The 20,104-nt window shown below is 47.3% G+C and overlaps 2 long non-coding RNA genes across 3 annotated transcripts in view; one reads left to right on the forward strand and one right to left on the reverse strand.

The window, feature by feature from the left end:
• Positions 1-20,104, reverse strand: part of LOC121044387 (uncharacterized) — a 44,694-nt gene that overhangs the window by 16,549 nt on the left and 8,041 nt on the right. Inside the window, exon 1 of one of the 2 annotated variants that reach the window (XR_005797284.1) lies at positions 8,501-9,053. The exons of the other annotated variant lie outside the window; for it this stretch is intronic. This is a non-coding gene — a long non-coding RNA (uncharacterized LOC121044387). Of the gene's footprint in view, positions 1-8,500; positions 9,054-20,104 lie in introns of those variants that run through there. 2 annotated transcript variants of the gene reach the window in all.
• Positions 2,336-3,681, forward strand: LOC121044388 (uncharacterized). The gene is made up of 2 exons (XR_005797286.1): positions 2,336-2,684; positions 3,419-3,681. It is a non-coding gene; the product is annotated as an uncharacterized LOC121044388 (long non-coding RNA).

The raw sequence follows: 20,104 nt of genomic DNA on the forward strand, positions 1-20,104 counted from the left end.
ATTAGCTGCAGTTTATTTGGTTTTGGCGAGCTATGATGTTTTTTAAATCTCAAATTAAAGGCTCTGAACCATAAAAGCTAATTCAGAAAAGTTCCTGTTTCAGCCTCTGAAAACAAGCTTCCCTAATTGCAGAAATTAGCTGAGATGTGGCCAGGCCAGGAGGTCATTAGCTGGGAAGCAATGACAAGTGGCTGGGACTTCACCAGGCCCAGCAGCCACGAGCCCCCTAAAAACCTAAAGGTGCCAGTCCCAGGGGACAGCTGGCCCTACAGTGGCCGGCTCCGGGAGGTCCTCGTCCTGAGGACTACTGATGTCAAAAGGGACAGGCCAGCTCAGCCACTGGGGCAGGAAGGGCCCGAGCCAGTGTCCTTAGGCCAACAGATTGGGAATCCACAAAGCCGTTTAACCCGCCGCTCAGAACTCCCCACCCGAGCTTTCTTGACTTCAGTTCTTGTCCTCCTCAGAACACTAACATTGGCCGTATCAGTGTTATAAGCTTCCTGAAAGATATATAAGGAGAATATATAAAGAATAGGACATATATGGGTGGCAAATTCAGAGGCATCGCCATGACAAAGGAGTGCACACAGTGAGCAGAAACATGGCCAATGGTGTGAGGTCTGCTGCCCACCTCTTAAGAAAGCAGGTGAACCTGCTATATGCCACACGCAGCTGGTGCCTGAGTACAGACTTACATCAGAAAGCCTGCGTTTAAATTCCAGCCCTGCTATGAATTATGGAAGCTTGTGTGGCATGTACAATTAAGATTGTGAAGCCAGACAGACCTTGTTCAAATACTGGCTTCAGGACTTGCCAGCCAAGTGACCTTAGGCAAAGTATGTCATCTTTCTGGGCCTCAGTTTCCTCCTCTGTAAAATGGGGATAGTCTCAGTAGTCTCCCCAGAGCATTGTTTTGAGCAAGAGGAAGCAGAGGCAGAGACGGGGCTGCTGTCTATCGGCTCTCGATAAACACCAGCTGGTGACAATGGTAGTAAGAAGGACAACAGCATTTCCTCCTGGGTCTCAGCTTCACCCCCTACAAAAAGGGGGCTGGATCTGAAGGATTTCTAAGGCCACTTCCATCATGGACTGGAAGTGACTCGAAGAGATGTAAACTCTCCTGCTTAAACCCTTCAAAGACTTCCCATTACCCACAGAACGAAGTCAAAGCTCCTCAGAAAGAGCCCGTATGCTTGGATCCCTGCTGCCCACTCCACCCCTCCCCCACTGTCCCAGAGCTCAAGAGAATTTGATGCGCAATAGCCCCTGCCTCTGGGCTCAGGTACACAGTCTCCTCTCTGCCTAGAATCCCCCCTGGAGCCTCTTCACCTGGCTAAGACCTTCTCCCAGACCCCCAAAGTCACTTCTCCCAGGAAGCTCCCTACCCTCAGCCCTCCCCCCCCCCCCATTCCCACAGGATCTACTTGTAACACCTGCTACTTCTATCAGAGACATCATCACCCCACACTGATGGTTTTGTCCAACCCGCACCCTCACCTAAGTAGGCAGCAAAGACCATATTGGTTTGGGTCCCCAAATCCCAAAACCATCCTTGGCACATGATATGCCCTCAAAATATTTGTCAAAGGAACGTTCGTGAAGTAGCATTCAGGGACAGAAATCTAGCAAAAATGGTATGCAGAAATAGATGAAGTTATTTTGTCAACAGACATTTGAGTTGTAACTAGGAGTTAGGTTTTTTTTAATCTCAACGAAGTAAGTATACTGAAGACCGTCAGAAAACGAAACTTTAATACCTCTTCCCGTAGTCTTACCATCTGTTCATCATCTCTCTTTTCTCAGAGAACGAGGAGGGGAGACGGAGTCGAGATGAGACCTCATAGGGTGAGGCTGGGTCAGAAAGGATCGCCTTTGAGAACCAGGAGACACAGAGGCACGCCCTGGGTGGGTTCCATTCTCCTCGCCCCCAACTCTTTCCCTCCACGCTCCCCAACCTGCCCAACTTCCACAGCCCAGGATTCCTTTCTCCTAGGGGAGAAACATCAGTGGTTCTAAAATTTCCGAATGAAAACCATCCGTGAAGTCGTGCGTGGGAAATGAAATGCCAGCACAAGGGCGTCAGTGACTGTGGAGAAATCATGGCATCTACACTCACCTGGGCTTCCTTTGGTCTGCCTCATTAATCAGCTCCCCAGGTCATCGGGGTGTCTCGCCTCAGGCTCACAGGTCTGGTTTTTGTATAATACACATTTCCCCCAGTTTTTATTTCATCTGCTTTTTTCAAGCAGCCTTTCCATTATTTCTGAACATTTGAGTTAAAAAAATGTAAATTACAGACGCCTGTGGATTGACGTAATGTGAAAAGAAGGCGGCTGTTTCCCCTCCCTCCAAACAGGGACCATGGTTTTTAAAACTAATAAACCCCTTAAACCTCATGAAGCCCACTTCAACCTTTTTAAATGGCTATTTTCAGAAAGGAAAAGGGAAAAAGAAGAAGCCAGGAAACATGTTTGGGGCAATGCCTTGGCAGGAGGGGGAATGACCCCTGCCAGGGCAGATGGCATCTGCCCCTCCCTCAGGTCCAAGGTGGCAGCCCATGAAGAATCTGGGAGGGGAAAGCCTCCCACTCGTGGAAGAGCCTTGGAAGTCCTCATAGAAAGGAGAGACTGAACAGACAGGCGCAGGAGACAGGAACTTCATGGTACAGAGAGGCTCTGGAGAAGGTGGGAGCAGAGGGATTGAGAGGGACATAGGAGGGATCAGTTTTGATACCCAAGTTGGGATAGTGAGTGGGAGGACACTGGGAGGAGAAAAGGGTGAGGAAGGTGGCCTGGCCGGGAAGGAAAGTCAACAGGATCTGCCTTTTCTAGAAACAGGAATTGAATGTGGAGGAGACTATGAAGCTGGGAATCATGGGTGGAGCAGAGATCAGAAATAGCTCTAGGGAGACAACAAAAGCCACCTTTAAAAACTGATCCCACCTCTAATGTGTGCAAGGCTCTCCTATTTTTGCCACTCAGTGAGGGTCCCACTCAGTAACCACTAGAGACAGAGTCAAGGGTCACTTACCTTACCCCAGAGGACTCTGGCTGACTGTCTACTCAGGCATTGGGTCCTGCTCTGCCCGTAGCCCTGAATCAAATGCTTGGCAGAGAAACACACAGAAGGCATCCAGCAACATTCATAGAATGAATGAATGAGCTAACACACGAATGGATCAATGACTGGGTGAAATGACCATCTTCGAAGCAACTGTAATCCTTCTGGAAAGAAGTACAGGTGCCTCTCTTCCAAGCGTACCAGAAGTATGCCCCAGAACAAGCCTACCATGTACAGCTGCACAGGTACTAGGGATCCAAATCAAAAATTTCCCTCCCAAAGTGACCTCTCATTCAGAAAGCAAAAGTTCCTAGGAACAGCTGAGAAGTTTCCCTCTTGCTTTTTCTGTCTCTTCTAGGTTCAACAGGTTGGAATTTCAAAATCAGAGAAGGACCAGCAAAGTTGATTTGGAAGTGCCCCAGGGAGAGGCTGGTGTGAGCCACTCTGCATTTGCCACATGGGCTGAGGATCCTCCCCAGCTTCCTGAGGGATGGCATCAGCTCTTACAATTTCTGAGGGTGAAACGGGTCTTTGGAGTTTCTGGATTTGCCTCCCGGACACAAGGAGATTCCCAGCAAATCCGCTATTTACACTTGTAAATAGAAGTGTTTCGCTTCTATTCTGGTTTGGTTTGGAAAGAATTTCTCTAATGCTTCCACCTCCCGAACCATCGAACCATCGAGTAAGCTTTAAAAGTATCACGCTTAGCCCTTCCCTACCACACCCACACCAGAGGGCATGGCTAGGGTCCTCCAGGGGGAAATGCTTCTGCACCCTAGGTCCCTGGGATTCGTGCCTCCTTCTCAGCAGTTGCAATGGAGGGGCTAGATGAAGGGGAGATCACCCTTCGAATCAGCCAATGTCCCTTCCTCAGCTGAAGTCAAGGAGATGTGAATGGGTTGCCAGTCGAAAGGCAAATGTAAGTGTCCCCCACGATTTGAGCTGGATGAGGGAAGCACACGCTTCATCACTGTCATTCTACTCTGGCTTATAATTTAGGGAGCAGAGGATACGTTCTCATGGAGCTCAAAATCTTGAGCTACAACTCTTCAAGCTAAAAGTACAATCACTTAAAAAAAAAATACGACTGCTTATCAACTTTATGCACCTCCTATTTAGATGTGAAAAATGCTCCAGAGGGAAGTTTCATGAGCAAAGGCCAGAATTTACTGCGTATTTCCCACAAATAGGGCTCACTGGTTTGTTCTGCAAGAAAGAAAACCCAGAGGACCCACCCAGCAGGCCTCTCGGGCAAAACAGAATCTAAGCCAGATTAAAAAATCCACTTCAGGACTTTTTTATTGCTGGGGTGGGTTGGAGAACTGTCAATGGGCAGGAAAATAGCACATCTGGAATGTGGCTCTGTCCCCTTGATGGCTGGTATAACTCAACTTGTATGTCAGATCTTTTTTTGTTTTTTCTTTCTTTCTTTTTTTTTTTTTTTTTTTTTTTTAATGGCCAAGATTTATCTGGCTTCTACTCATTTTTTAAGTCCAGGGTGAATACGATGGTTGAATTCTATACGTTTACATTTGTGTAAATTAAAAGTCGTATTTCACTACCGGGCTGGTCTCTTGCTTGTCTTCAAGGTGAAAATGGCAAAACTAAGCGCTATGATCCAAGGCACTGATTACCCTTCTCACCCAGAAGATACTAAAAGAGAAAGATCTTGTGATTTTCTTCACTGAAGCTATATCCCCTTTGTGCCTTTATAAAATCTGGTTCTGGAAAAGTTGGCGCCAAGATGCTCAAACTGAAAGTAGAATTTTGGATTAATTTAGTCAGTCATGTGGCAACAAGAGGCTATTATAGGCCTTTTTTTGCAGCAAGCAAATTGGTTTGTAAAGTTGATAGAGCCATTTTAACTCCTAAAGGGATTTGAGAGGAAAGTGAGCGGACCCTTCTGGAGACAGTGGTCTATTGCTTTTTCGTCCAGGGGCTGATATCAGTTTTGACCATAAGGGAATGCCTTTTTCATGGAAGTCCACACTTGGCATTTGCTCTTAAGTTAAAAGCAAGAGCAATGTAATAAACGTTTGGTAACAACCCCCCACATACTTAGATTTATTGGCTAGTTAAATCTTTAATGGTTAAAGTTAAAAACCTTTTATTTCAATGGCCTGGGGATTTGCACAGCTGGAAAGTTGCATTTTAATATATTCAAATTGGAATAGAAAAGCCAAAATTGACCAGGACATTGACTGTGTTTCTTGGATACTCCCAAACTCGTAGTAAGCAGATGGCAGCCATGGCCTTGCTGTAGGTCTACCCTCCTCACCCCAAGCCAAGCCTGAAGGGGAAAGAAGAGAGGGGAGAAGGAGGCATGCGCTGCAGGGACCCGTGGGGCGGGCTCCCTTCCTACCTTCACTCACCTGCTTCACTCACCTTGTTCTCCACCCAAGTAGTTGAGAAATCACAGAGCATCTATTCTCTGGCTCTGCCACCCAAGTGGCCCACATTGGTTGGGTCATGCCCTACCAGTTTTGCCCTTCTGGAAACTCAGCTGGTGGCATGCGAAAGCAGTGGCAAAGGGACTGGGGCACCTGAGTTGATGGGGGTTGATAACATGATGAAGGGAGATGGGGTGAATGGACTATCAAGGCATAAGGACAGTACAGCGTCTGAGAGGTGAAAGTGACGGCAGGGACAGGGGGTGGTGCTGGTGACAATTAACCAAAGGAGGGAATTTCAAATTGCTTTCCATGAATTATCTCATGGATTCTGCAATTTGGTACTATTTTACTCTCCTTTTACAGATAAGGAAACTGAGGTATACAGAGGCTGTCTGAGGGAGGGGCGCCTGGCTGGCTCAGTCAGTAGAACACGCAACTCTTGATCTCAAGGCTGTGAGTTCAAGCCTTGAACTCTCTTGAGTGTAGAGAGTACTTAAAAATAAATAAAATCGTAAAAAAAAGAGGTTGTCCAAGTTCATGTTGTTAGAAAAAGGTGGAGCCAGGATTCAACACCAGGTAGTCTCACTCGAGAGCCTGCAACCCTAAAAGCCTGCAACCCTCAAAGAGTGAAGGACGGGGACGCCCAACGTCTTGGAAACTAAGGAGCATGAGTGTTACAATCACCAGTAAAGCAGAACCAGTAAGGATTATCTCTGCTGCTTTCGGGACACATGAAAATGAAGAAATCGTCATCCTCACGCACAACTCACAAAGGCACACAGTCACTTCACCCGTCAGCTCTTCAGGTACCTTAACCCAGAGACAAAGACGTTCTGACAAAGAGGTTATGCGCTCATCTACTGATTTCTTGGGCACTTGCTGCAGAGACACAGAGACATCATGGGACCAATGCTCTCACACAGGTGCACCACCAATCAGACTTACGTCTTCTGGCATCACATACTCACACACGTTTGTGCATGCCACAGGGTATTCCTGGATGATCCCTTGGGACTCAGCGCTGCCATTATTTCTCAGATGACAGACTACCGTCTGTCCTGCTGACAGTGATCCACCTGGCCCACGGTGGATCCTGAAGGACGAAGGATAAAGCATGCGGATCGCACTGCCAGGAATATAAGATGATCCAAAGGCCCCCAGGACAAAGTAGAAATAAATAGGACCATCTACCCACCACTTCCAATCCCCATCCCAAGAGCCCTGAGCTGTCACCTAGAGAAGGGTCAACCCAGCCTTTGCTAGTGACCTTTGTCAGGAGGAGGTTAAAGCTCGAACCCAGGACTTTAGTCACCAATAGTTATCTCAGCATCCAGGATGAAGGCTGAAGGCACGGGGGTCGGATCACTCTTCTTAAGTATACTTGATTGCTGGGTCCCAAGGAGAGAAGATTCTTGATGGAAAATGCCAGGCTTCCAGTGAATTTTCTAGTCCTGAAACACTAATATTTCTCATATGGAGGCTCACAGACGTTCACAGGGTTTTCAATTTCAAGGCCATTTTGGTTTTTTATGGGGTTTGATGTTCTCTGCACAAACATAGGTTTAATAATTGACAGAGTGCCAGGCTGCCCATTTTGGCACTTACAGGCCTGCCGTTCAGGACAGTGAAGCCACTCAGTTCATATGGCCCACAAAGCCACGACAGTCTACTGCCTGGCACAGAGACCTTGCCAATTGCAGGAAGTTGGGAAATAAAAGAAACGTTTCAAATAAAAAGATGTCAATTTAACAGCCAGGGACCTGGAAACAGATGTTCCTTGCATAGTCGGAGAGCCGCCCACCCGCCCGCCCATCCGTCCTCCGGGTTTTCAAAGTCACTTCTTGTCAGGTGCCCTGGTTAAGAGGGAGAATTAATGAGCTGTGCTCCATTTTACGGCTGCCGTCTGATGTGGGAGCCGTGTGCGGAGTGCTCCGCGGACAGGCCAGCCCGGCCCCCAGCCCTTCCTCCAGCAGCTCAGCTTGGATCAAAGCGGAGAGCAGCTCAGCTTTTATAGCAAAATGATTAAAACCACGTGGGGCTTGTTTCCTCACACGTGACCTCCCGTCAAAGTGCAGAGTGGGGAGCGGAGGAAAGGTGAACCCAGGGGTCTCCAGGCCGAAGGAAGGGTAGGACCCGGGAGGCAGACACCACAGAAAATGAGCACGGCCGTCTATATGCATGTGCACACACTCACAAATAATGCCTTTTCCCTGCAAGTTGAAACCTGGCCCCAGAATGAGCAGCCAGAGGACCTAATTAGCCCAGTTAGCTGGGAGCACTTAGCACCATAGATAGATAGATAGATAGATAGATAGATAGATAGATGATAGATAGATAGATAGATAGATAGATGATAGATAGATTCCTAGCTATCCAATTACTCCTAATCCTTGTTAGAAAGTACAACTGGATTGCACTGACAAAGTAAGTCTCAAATGTCCCTGCTGTATCTAGACAAAAAATTTCTCATCCATCCTTGGATGGATGCTTGTCTTTGGCAATTCCACTGCACCTGAACATCAGAACTCCCCTGTGGTAGGTGGCCCCCCTTCTTATAGCTCAGTTGATTCCCCCACCCTGGTATTCATGTGTAATCTCCTCTTCAAGTGAGCAAGGACCGGATTTAGTGACTTGTCTCTAGCAAGCAGAATGAAGCTGAGGTAATGAGATGTCCCTTCCAAGATTATGTTATTAAAAGACGGTGGCTTCCTTCTTGGGCTCATTTACTCTGAAGGAAGCCAGCTGTCATGGTGTGAGCTGGGCTAGGAGGGGGCCCACATGGCAAAGCACTGAGAGAGACCTCTTACCAGCAGCCAGAGAGGAACTGAACCTTGCCAGCAGCCGCAAGAGTGAGGTTAGAGGCAGACCCTCTCCCAGTCGAGTCTTGAGACTATGGCCCCGGTCACCTTGATGGCAGCCATCTGAGACACCCTCAGCTGCACCTGAATCCTTGGCCCACAGAAACTAAGCGATAATAAATGACTATTGTTTTAAGCTGCTAAGTTTGGGCTAATTTGTTAGGCGCCTTAAATGACTAATACACCTACCTTGGCTCCTCCTCCACACCTGAAAATCACACGTCTTTCAATCTTGGCTCCTCCCTGAGATAATCCTGTGCAGCCAGGCATAATTTACAGCAATCTTTACGTGGGGCTTCTACACCATCAGCCCCACTGCGGCCTTTAGCTCTCTGAGCTCATCCCAGTCACCCTGGCCTCCTTGTTGTGACTTGAACGCACCAGATATGCATCCACTTCAGGGCCTTTGCACTTCCCCAGGGCTTACCTTCCCTCCTCCTTAGAGTCTTTGTTCAAACATCACCTTCTCAGGTAGGCCTTTCTTGACTAATCTGCTTAAAAAGGAAATCTCTTCCACCCCACCCCCAGAGCTTCCTACCCACCCTCTTCCTGCTGAATTTTTGCCATAGTCTTTGCCGTCATCTAGCATACTACATCTTACTAATTTTATTTCTTGTTCGACCCCTGTCTCCCCTAGATCAAAGGCAGGGATTTTTGGAATTGTTGTCTGTTTCGTTCACCCCTTCATTCCCAGTGTCTAGAACCCTGCCTGGAACATTTTACAGGCATTCGATAAAGACTCACTGAATAAATGAGTGAATGGGATAGTTCTCCCATGTTCTTTAAGTTTATTTGTTTTGAGAGAGTGTGTGTGTGCAAGCACGGAGAAGGGGCAGAGAGAGTGGGGGAGAGAGAATCCCAAGCAGGTTCTGTGCTGTCATCTCAGAGCCCAACACAGGGCTTTAGCCCACGAACTGAACCATGAGATCATGGCCTGAGCTGAAATCAAGTGTCAGGTGCTTAAGTGACTGAGCCACCCAGGCGCCCCCAGTTCTCCCATTTTCTAACCACCTACTACTGTCTCCTAAATACGTATTGTCATTAGTCCTCCTAACAACTCCACAAGGTTGACATTATTGTTTTTCATTTTACAGAACGTAAAACCTGAGGCCAGAGGATGCTGCATTATTCAAGGTCCTGCAGCTAATACGTGGGAGTACTAGGATTTGACCCTCCTACATTCACTTCTCTACACTTCTTCCATGGCACTGGCTAACTGTTTACAGTTAACCAAGTGCTTTCCAAAGCAATGATCTCATCTAACCTTCACGATAACCCTGCGAAAAAGGCATTATTATCTCCATGTTGACAGAGATGGAAATCGAAGCTCAGAGAGGTTAAGGCATCTGCCTTAACAGAGCAGAGCCAGCACAGAATTTCTCTGGCTCATAAAAAAGACATTGACTGAGCCGCTTCTGGGTGCCAGACACCATGAATAATAGCACCGGGTCCCCCTCAAGGCCAGAGGGCTCTCCACTCTCCCCAGTCCTGTGGGGCTCTGTGTTGGCCACTGCAGTGTGGTGAGTACGCACTCAGGGTGACCACAGATAGAAGATTTTTCTAAATGTCAATTTGTGTCGTTCAGACACGGCCTGAAGGCGGCTGATCAGAAGGGAGACTGACAGGTGAACACTGAGGTCTTGGGGAAGGGAACCAGAAGAGATGACAGAGTAGGGGATTTTTCAAGATGGAGCCAAAAGATGCATTAAGCCAAAGGAGGTTGAGGTAGCTGAGCGTTTTCAAAATCCTCTTTTATCCTTATTCCTCATTCCCATCCCCCCGCAGGGAGCCACGTTAAGGCATTTGTTGTGTATGGATCTCTTGGTTCATGCCTTTGCAAAATGCTTAGCTTTCTTTTGGGGCATTCAGTCTTCTCCACCTAACGCAAATGTTGTACAGCTCCCTCTGCCTTTGACTCATCCGCTCAGCACTGTTTAAAGATCCATGCATGTTAGTGAGCGTACATCTAACCTGTTGCTTCTCACTGCGAGGTAATACTCCATGGCGTGTAGCTACCACCTCTCACTATCCACCTCCGCGAGGATGACCCCCACCACGTCGCGCACGTCCCTGCCACACCCCGCCCTGGCCTGTGTGAGTGGACTGCTGGCACATAGGGTAGAAACATCTTCATTCAGTAGCGCCCGCGTGCTGTCCTGATACACTCCTACCAGCATGGCACGCACGTTCTTGTACCTCATACCCCTCCCAGTACTTGGTGTCATCCAGCCTTCCAATTTCCACCAGCCCGATAGCTATAAAGTTTATATCTCATTATTTCTTTATTGCGCATTTCTCTGATTATTAATGAGTTCGAGCAACCCTTCATTTGCTTGTTGGCCTTTTAGGTTCTCTTGAGTGGACTAATCGGATCTTAAGTGGAAGGAGGGAGATTAGTCCACAAAACTGACCTGGATTCCTGGAAAAGGGGGAAGGGATGGGAGGTCTCCAGGCATAGGAACGACAGATGCTCAGGCAACACTTCAAACTGGAAAAGGCTTCCAGGTGAACAGTATGGGCCTCAGCCATGGGGTTTTCCTTGAAAACCATCTTTTTTTTTTAATATTTTTTAACGTTTTTTATTTATTTTTGAGACAGGGAGAGACAGAGCATGAACAGGGGAGGGTCAGAGAGAGGGAGACACAGAATCCGAAACAGGCTCCAGGCTCTGAGCGGTCAGCACAGAGCCCGACGCGGGGCTCGAACTCACGGACCGCGAGATCGTGACCTGAGCCGAAGTTGGCCGCCCAACCAACTGAGCCAGCCAGGCGCCCCGAAAACCATCTTTTTACTTTCTCCAAAATACAGGACAGAACGTAGAAAACAGGCTGGCTCAGAAGGGGAGAATGGAGTTGGCCAGGAAGATAGAAGCTGAATTCAGTCAAAGCATATGTCCTGGAAACCTAAATTGGATTCTGCTAAAAGGAAGCATTTCTGTTATTTTAAAAGACAGAATCAAGAGACTGAGAGGCAATCTGTGATGTGAGAAAAGATTTTTTCAGAATAAATATATGACAAAAGACTCAGATCCAGAATATATAAAGAACCTCTACAAACCAGTAGGAAAAAGACAAACAGCTCAATAGAAATATGGGCAAAAGACTTGAACAAGCTCTTCACAAAAGAGGCTATACAAATGGCCAACAACCATATGAAAATGTGCTCTGACTTCTTCAGGAATCAGAAATACAAAATGGAACATCGATTTGAATTACCACTATTACACCCATTAGTGTGGCTACAGTGAAAAAGAGAAGCCAAATGTTGGATGGAACACAAATTGCCATATCCTCTTGGAAAGCTAGTCAACAATATCTTCTAAAGCTGCTCCTTGAGCATGTATAAACCCTTTGCTCAAAAACTCCATCCTAGGTACATATCCAACAGAAATGCATTCTCCAAAATACACACACAATAGTGCTCATAGAGTCACTATCCATAATATACAACAACTGGAAACTACCCAAAGACCCCTCAACCATTGAAAAGGTAAGTAATTGTAGTATATTCACATGATGAAATAATACACAGCAACAAAAATTTAAACAATCAGGGCACTTGGGTGGCTCAGTTGGTTGAGCGTCCTACTCTTGATTTCAACTTGGGTCATGATCTCATGGTTTGTGAGTTTGAGCCCCACACCGGACTCTGCACTGACAACAAGGAGTCTGCTTGGGATTCTCTTTCTCCACCCCACTCTTCCCCCGCTCGCTTGCTCTCTCTCTCAAAATAAATAAACATTTTTTTAAGTTTAAAAAAATCTTTCATGGGTACCTGTTGCCTCGCTCTGGCACCATACTGGCAAATCAGGCATAGGAGACGCACAGGAGGGGGGAACTGGCAACAGGCTATGGAAACATCACATATAAGAACAGATGCTGGGGTGTCTGGGGCTTAGTCGGTTGGGCGTCAGACTTCAGCTCAGGTCATGATCTCACAGTCCATGAGTTCGAGCCCCGCATCAGACTCTCTGCTGACAGCTCAGAGCCTGGAGCCTGCTTCGGATTCTGAGTCTCCTCTCTCTCTGCCCCTCCCTGGCTCATGCTTGGTCTGTCTCTCTCTCAAAAATAAATAAAGATTAAAAAGATTCAAAAAAAAAAAAAAAAAAAAGAACAGATGTTCACCCTGCCTTGCTTTGTGAGCAGAGTACAAGTGAGTACACAGTCAGTGCGTACCTCGTGAGATTTCAGAGAACAAGATAGGAGTGTCCTAAACGTGGGGAGGGCTCTACAAAGAACCAAGCGCTTTGTGTATTTTATCCCACTCGTGCCCCTCTGCAGCTGAGTGAACTGAGATCCTTATAGGCAACATGAGTTGCCTGAGGCCATACTGCCTGTAAGCCCCAGAGCTAGATCTGGTCCTCGGGTCTCCTAGCTTAAGTTTCCTTCTCTCAGACCACATTACCAGCTTGATCTGAGCCACAGCAATCAGGGGAGCACCCCCCTCCCCGCCCCAGGGAGGAACAAATTACACAGACGTTGAAGGATGGAGATGATTCATGAGAGCAGACAATGGAGGAAGCCAGAGCGTATGCTATGGCAGGGAAATGCCAAGTCCAGGAGCTTACAACCTTATCTGGAATTCAGATTCCTACAGAGGAGCTGCTGGTGGTTCTCTCAGGAGACAGGCAGAAAGAATGACCAGGGGAGTGCAGCTGACCCACCCCCGCCCCAGCCCTCGCTGTCTTGCCCCTTCTGTAAAGCCCTAGAAGTCTCTCCTCCCAAAGGCTCTCTGTGCCCCCAGATTTATTTTGCTTTCTTTCGCTAAATCAAACTTTATCAGACAGTTTTACTATCAGCCGTTAAACCAAAATGTGTTTGTGCAACAGTAAACACCTTGTTACTGCAGGGAAGGATTACATAAACAACAGTGGAGACGAGGCCTGACTCACTGTACCCAGGAGCCCGTGGCCCTCAGTGGGGATGGAGGAGGGCAGACTGGAGGGCACTGTGGGGCACCTCGGAAACTGAGGGCAAGGGGAAGGGTCCACACTCTGCTCTGGGGCATCTGCTTTCACCAGAATGGGATGGCTGGCAACCATGTCTCCAGTCAGAGGCTGACAGGCATGTCCTCTAGAGATTCCCAGAAGGTACACGGACCCTCCCCAGAGCGCTGGGGGAGTAAGCAGACAGGGAGGGATGGCAGAAATGCTAGGCAGGAGGTGGGGGTGGTTGGTTTTGGATTAGAATCTCATGAGATGGGTCAGGTTGGGGGCTGGATCGGGGTGGAAATAGATGAAGGCCGGAAGGAGTCAAGAGAGGAGAGGGGGGAGGGCATGTTGTGGAGACAAGAGGGTAAGGAAGATCAGGGCAGTGGGGCCACCTGCTCGGGACTGAATTGTTGGCCAAGGAGTGGAGAGACATGGGCCTCTTTTGGCGTGATGGAGGCACAGGTGTTTAGACCAGCCCTGGCTGAGTGGCAGACAGAGACACTGGGGTGTGTGCCCAGAGGCAGGGACCTGTGGGCAGAGTAACCAGTGAGGCTGCCCCTCTCACTGGGTCTGCCCAAGGCCTTCCCTCCAGGTGCCCTTCTCCCTCCCCTCTGCACACTCAAGACCCTCTCTTCATGGCTGCTCACCCAGCCAGAGTCATGTGGCATAGGCTGTCTAAGGGACGTTAAGACTGGATTTAAGGAGGCCCCGAGTGCTGGATGGAACCCAAGGGAAAGTTGGAGAGAAGATGAACAAACAGTTTACAGGTTTTTTTTGACCCTGCTAGACACCAGGCACCATTCTGGGAGCTTCTACACCACAGACACTACTTTGAGTCTTACACTCACATTCTGGAACAGAAATTATCTCCATATACCACATTGCCTGTTCACATTAATGACCTTATTCTTCTTATGCCACTACTACGAACAGTTATCATTGTATTGAGCACTCGCGATGTGGCCAGCATCCTGACCATATTTTTCCATTTAATCCTCCTATGTAGTTTATGAGACAGGCACCTTCATTATTCTTTTTTATAAATGGGGAAACCAAGACTCAAAAAGGTTGAGTTACTTGGCTGGGGTCACACACCTAGTAAATAGCCAAGTCAGAATCGGAGCCCAGAACTCTCTAATACCAAAACCTGCGCTCTTCTTACCCGAATACGTGCTAAGGAAAGAGTCTGGAGGAAGGGGTAGCATGATGGGGGGCGGGGGTGGGGGGGAGTGCAAGAGGTGGCATACGCGCAGAAGGGTTGGCCTGAGACACGAGGCACGTAGAAGCCTCTACTGAAGAAGAGAGAACAGTCATCCGCTTCACTCATAGCCCAAAGCAGTGGGGTGCTCCTGGGCTGGCATGACTCTAAGCTCCTTCCTCAGAGACTAGGATGTACTCTCAGGAGCCCTGGAAGCCTCTGGCCACTGCAGGCTCAGAGTCCTAGGCACCGTACCAGCTTCCTGAAGTCCTGGTCCGAGCTATTTGAACCATAGAGGCTGTATCTCCCACTTCCCTCCAAGGCCCAGATCTCAAGCATCCCCTCATCCCTTTCCTTTGGCCTTCAAAGCTATTCCACAGGTCCTTCATCTCCCCACCACCATCCTACCTCATCCCTCTACCCCCTACCACACACCGACCTATCTGCCAGGCCACAATCCTACAGCCTGAGGCCACACAACAGAGACCTAACCCCTGAGGTTGGTGTCACTTCAGAGCCCTGGATCACTGGGGCTGTAAGTCTTCAAGTCACCACAGTCTTTCTGCCCAGGTCCTGAGTACACACAGGCCACTGACCTCACTGACAATCCTGTCCCTTCTGAGGAGACCAGGGAATCCAACAAGCTTGGATCCTGGGGTCTGGACCCATGTCTAAGGCCACAAATCTCAGGACTCCACTTAGCAGAATCATAAGGTAGCATTCAAGGGGACAGGGCCAAGGTCCCATGCTTAGTTTAATGCCTTGGTATCACTGTCTTGAAATTCTTAATGTTTTGATTTTTTTTTTTAAACAAGGAGCTCTGGATGTTGATTTTGCACTCAGCTCTGCAAATTGTAGAGCGAGTCCTGCCCAGCAGCACTAGTATTCCTATGGCTTGGACCCTCTTCTTGGGTTCCTTGGGCCAATTTCAGATGTAGGAAGCCTGGTGTGGGCAGGAGCCCCCCAAGCTGGACACTGCTAGCCTGGAAGGCAAATCAGGGCTAGCCCAGGAAAAGGCACAGATTGTTCTGTGGAGCCCTGGCATCTGGGGCTCCAGAGACAGCAGGAGGGGAGGAGAGAAGTTGTCATTTAGGGAAGAAGGTAAAAGAGAAGACAGACGGGCTTCCAGAAGCTGCAGCCACGGGAGCCAGGAAAATGAAATAGTCAGAGGTCGGGGAGCTCATCTCCAGGAGTCCTGGAACCACAGCAGCATGGCCAGCTGCAGGCACAGGGTTCCAGGCAGCATAGCAGAGAGTTTAGGCACTTCGGCTCAGGGCTGGTGGTCAGGGTCCAAATCCTACTCCGCCACTCATTAGGTGAGATCCTGCTACATGCAAGCTGGGTTTCCTCATTTGTAAGATAAAAATAATACCTATTGTGCAGAGTAAAAATTAGAGACAATGTAAGTACGGAACAATTTCTCAAATGTCTGCCACATGTCGGGCATTGTAACAGACATATGTCCCTTGGGAAGCCTCATTTAATTCTCAGTGTCAACCCATTAGGTGGATATTAAGTCTTCGAGAACAGGTCAGTGTCCAGGGTGGCAAAGCAGGTGAGAAGCAGAGATGAGGTTTAAAGCCAGTTCTGTGGTTCTGTGAGCCTGGTGGGTGCTATCACCCCTCTCTGTCAGGCAGCATGGCACTGAGCTGGGGGAGTTGTGTGTGGGATCTGTCAGTAGGAAAAGTATTCCAAGAGTAGATGACATAAAGGAGGTTCTTCCACCAACTATCATTTAAAGTCCCTCTTTTGGAAAAAAAAAAATTCCTTTTTCTAAAAGGAAAAGTATAATTAGAGATCATCTATGCTGTCTCCATGGAGCCCGCCCCACCTCCCCACCATCCGCCACCCTGTCTGAGACAGAATTGAATAGAGGCCGCCATCATGTCTGCAGTGAAGCATGCTGGGATGCCTGCCAGCGACCCAGTCTCTCCCATAATCCCATTGCACTTACTGGCTTTTTTTCTAATGCTTTATGGAAGTATAACTTACATAGTGAAAGTGCAAACTTTGTTAAGTACGTAGTGTGATGAGCATGATGAATTTTCACAAATCAAACACACCCAGGTAAACAACATCAAGAAACAAAATGTTCCCAGCATCCCAGAAACCCTTCTGCTGTGCCTTTGGAATACCTACCCCACCCCATTCCCCAAAGGCTAACTTTCAACATCACTGGTTAGTTTTACCTATTTTAAAACTTTATATAAACGGAATCAAACATCCTTTGTGCTGTCTGGCCTTTTTGCTCACTGTTATGTGTGTGTGAGTCACTTATTTTTTTCCAGGGACCTGATGGCAGTTCATTCATTCACATTGCTGTATAATATTCTTTGGTACAAACATGTCCTAGTCTACCTCTTCTCGCCATTTAAGTAGTTTTCAATCACTTATAGGTTTTAAATGTCTTATGATTGAGTGGCTTTTAAAGGTCAGGCTCTCCAAAAAACTCTAAAAAGTAAGGTTATGTTTCATTACGGATGAATTTTGTTAAACAAGGATGGTGAAGATTTCTCTGGTGCGAAAGCATCACAATCGGTTTGTGTGATATTTTCACCTCCAGTAGGAGTCCTAGAGAAATAATTATTTAAAACATCACTTGGGGGGCGCCTGGGGGGCGCAGTCGGTTAAGCGTCCGACTTCAGCCAGGTTACGATCTCGCGGTCTGGGAGTTCGAGCCCCGCGTCAGGCTCTGGGCTGATGGCTCGGAGCCTGGAGCCTGTTTCCGATTCTGTGTCTCCCTCTCTCTCTGCCCCTCCCCCGTTCATGCTCTGTCTCGCTCTGTCCCAAAAATAAATAAACGTTGAAAAAAAAAATTTAAAACATCACTTGGAACAAATACATGGGTGAATTCTACAGACATTCCCTTGAATCTTCTCTTAGAACCATTTACAGTTTGAAGAAAAGTGTAGAGATTCATGTTAGTAAATTATTTTTTGAGAGAGGGGGACGAAAGAGCCTGATAACAGAAAAGTTTTGCATGAAATGTCCCTCACACAAAACAAGGACTGGGCAGACTCTTTCCATTGGCAAATGCTCGTCCTTGGGGGGGGGCCCCCCGGATGAGGAGACACAAATGTGATTTGATAGCTGAAACAATTTCCCTCTCTTCTATTGCAATCATGAGAAGAGGGGGAGAGAGTGACATATATACATGTAGTAAATTAGTAATTTCCCTTGCCATGAATTCCCCCACAAAGTTCTCAGTTGCCATAAATGAAGGTATTTATATTACTGAAAATGCCTGAGAACTCATTTGGCCCTATAATATCACTGAAATTGTAATGGCCACTCCAGATTTGTTTTTAACTAACTTTCCATTACAGGGGCTGACTTTTTTTTTAATTTTTTTTCAACGTTTATTTATTTTTGAGACAGAGAGAGACAGAGCATGAACGGGGGAGGGGCAGAGAGAGGGAGACACAGAATCGGAAGCAGGCTCCAGGCTCTGAGCCATCAGCCCAGAGCCCGACGCGGGGCTCGAACTCACGGACCACGAGATGGTGACCTGGCTGAAGTCGGACGCTTAACCGACTGCGCCACCCAGGTGCCCCACAGGGGCTGACATTTTTAATTGCTAACGAGCTGCACTGAGAATACTGAAAACAACGAGGAGTATTTGAAGATAAGGCTGGACTCATGCGCCCAGATGACACCAGGCTATGAGCAGGAGGAACCTGATTGTCCAATTACCTATGACTGTGAGCCAACTTTGACATTTCAAAAAAAAAGAAAGAACATTTTTAAATACATTTTAAACTTCTTCAATTTATTAGGCAAAAAGATATTTTCCCCTCGTTTAAATCAACGGTGTGTTTAAGTGTAAATTCAGTCTTCTGAGTGCTTGCCATTGGAAGGGCCTGAGCTACTTTTTAATTTTCTTTATTTAATTAAAAATATCCAAGGGGCACCTGGGTGGCTCAGTCGGTTAAGTGTCCGACTTCGGCTCAGGTCATGATCTCGTGGTTCATGAGTTCGAGTCCCACGTCACGCTCTGTGCTGACAGCTCAGAACCTGGAGCCTGCTTCAGATTCTGTATCTCCTTCTCTCTCTGCCTTTCCCCCGCTCACACCCTGCCTCTCTCTCTCTCTCTCTCTCTCTCTCTCTCTGTCAAATAAACATTAAAAATTTTTTAAATAATAATAATATCCAAGATGTTACCATTGAGGGAAACTGGGTAAAAAGTACATGAGCCCTTGGATATTTTTCTGCAACTTCTTGTGAATCTATAATGATTTCAAAATTAAAGATTGAAATAATAATAATAGCATTAAAATAGTAAATGGCCCTGTTGGCTTGGAGTTGGATCCCTTTAAGCCTGCCTTTCAGGCATCATCTGAGTGCTCACAGGACATTTTGAAGCCATTGAGCTGGAAACCTTTCCTTTCCACGAGTTTGTTATCATTCCAGTGGGCAATATAGAAATATAGCCTCCAAAAAATGACTCCGAATTACAGACATTTGCAGCCATTCGAGACTTCAAGTTTGTAAAACGTCTAGCTTCCTTCCATTTGAACATTTCTGAAGGGGGAAACAACCTTTTGGAAATTTTTCTCTCCAAAAGTGATTACACTAAAAGCCCTGGTACACTTTGGTTCAATTTACATCTGGGAGTAGATATTTCTTTCCTTCCATAACTATGTTTATAACACAAGTTTGGAGTTCTGTTAACAAATGTTCACTTAGGCAGTCTGAGTTTGCAACTGGCAGGACAAAAACATTTCTGAATAATGAAAATTTGCTAAAAACTGTCGAAAACCAGTGCCATCTTTTTATTTGGGGGCCAATTAGCAGGGGATAGCCAGGAGACCCCTCAGAGGCCCCCAGGTGACCCCTTCACTTCATTTGGTCCTACAGGAAAAGATTTTCAAGTGCCATCCATGCACGAGGTGCTGGACCCACAGCCAGGAGCAGCAATTAGGTTGAGGGGCCATGTTTCGCTTCTGGCCCCCACCCTTCAGGCCAGAAGTCAGATGGTCTTCTGTCAGTCTCCCAACAGCAGATGCAGATCAGCAAAATTCACACCAGCAGCTATAAAAACAAGAGTTTCAATCTATAAGATGAACTTGGGATTGATGCCTCACACCCTCATCAGGGACCAGAAGACTTTACCCCCCATCCCACACCACCACGTGGGTGTGCAAATGCAAGGAAGTGGCTAAGAGGAAGGCATCTGAGAGAGATCCCAGCTTCCTGGGAGCAAAGCCTGGCTGTCACTACCTATGTGACGTTGGGCCAGTGCATTAACTTCTGTGGCCTCATTCTATCATCTGTAAGGCCCAGATAATAACAGTTACCTGCATCATTAGTTGTTGGAAACATTAAATGAGATAATGCATATAAGGGCTCACAGGAACGTTCTCTGTTATTGTTCTCTGAGTGCTTAGGAAGTGTTCTCTATTAAGTCAAATTACTCCCCAGGAGGCTGCTTGGAGGGCCCAGAATCAGAACAAAGGGCAGTTGAGGCAATAGTTCCCCTTCACTCAGAAGATATCAGTGAAACACCCCTCGCCCCCAAAATAATGGACATTCTCTGGTCACAAGGCTGCTCTGCTCTTTACATTCTATGTGTATCTCCCATGGGCCAGGCTGGAGAAGCTTGACACGTCTTGCTTTTCCAAACCCCGCTTTCTCCGTGAACGACCTCTTGTCTGCTGGCCCATTT

Source organism: Herpailurus yagouaroundi, unplaced genomic scaffold (genome assembly GCF_014898765.1).
Source record: "Herpailurus yagouaroundi ecotype Mexico unplaced genomic scaffold, PumYag 188, whole genome shotgun sequence".
Classification (NCBI taxonomy): Eukaryota; Metazoa; Chordata; class Mammalia; order Carnivora; family Felidae; genus Herpailurus; species Herpailurus yagouaroundi.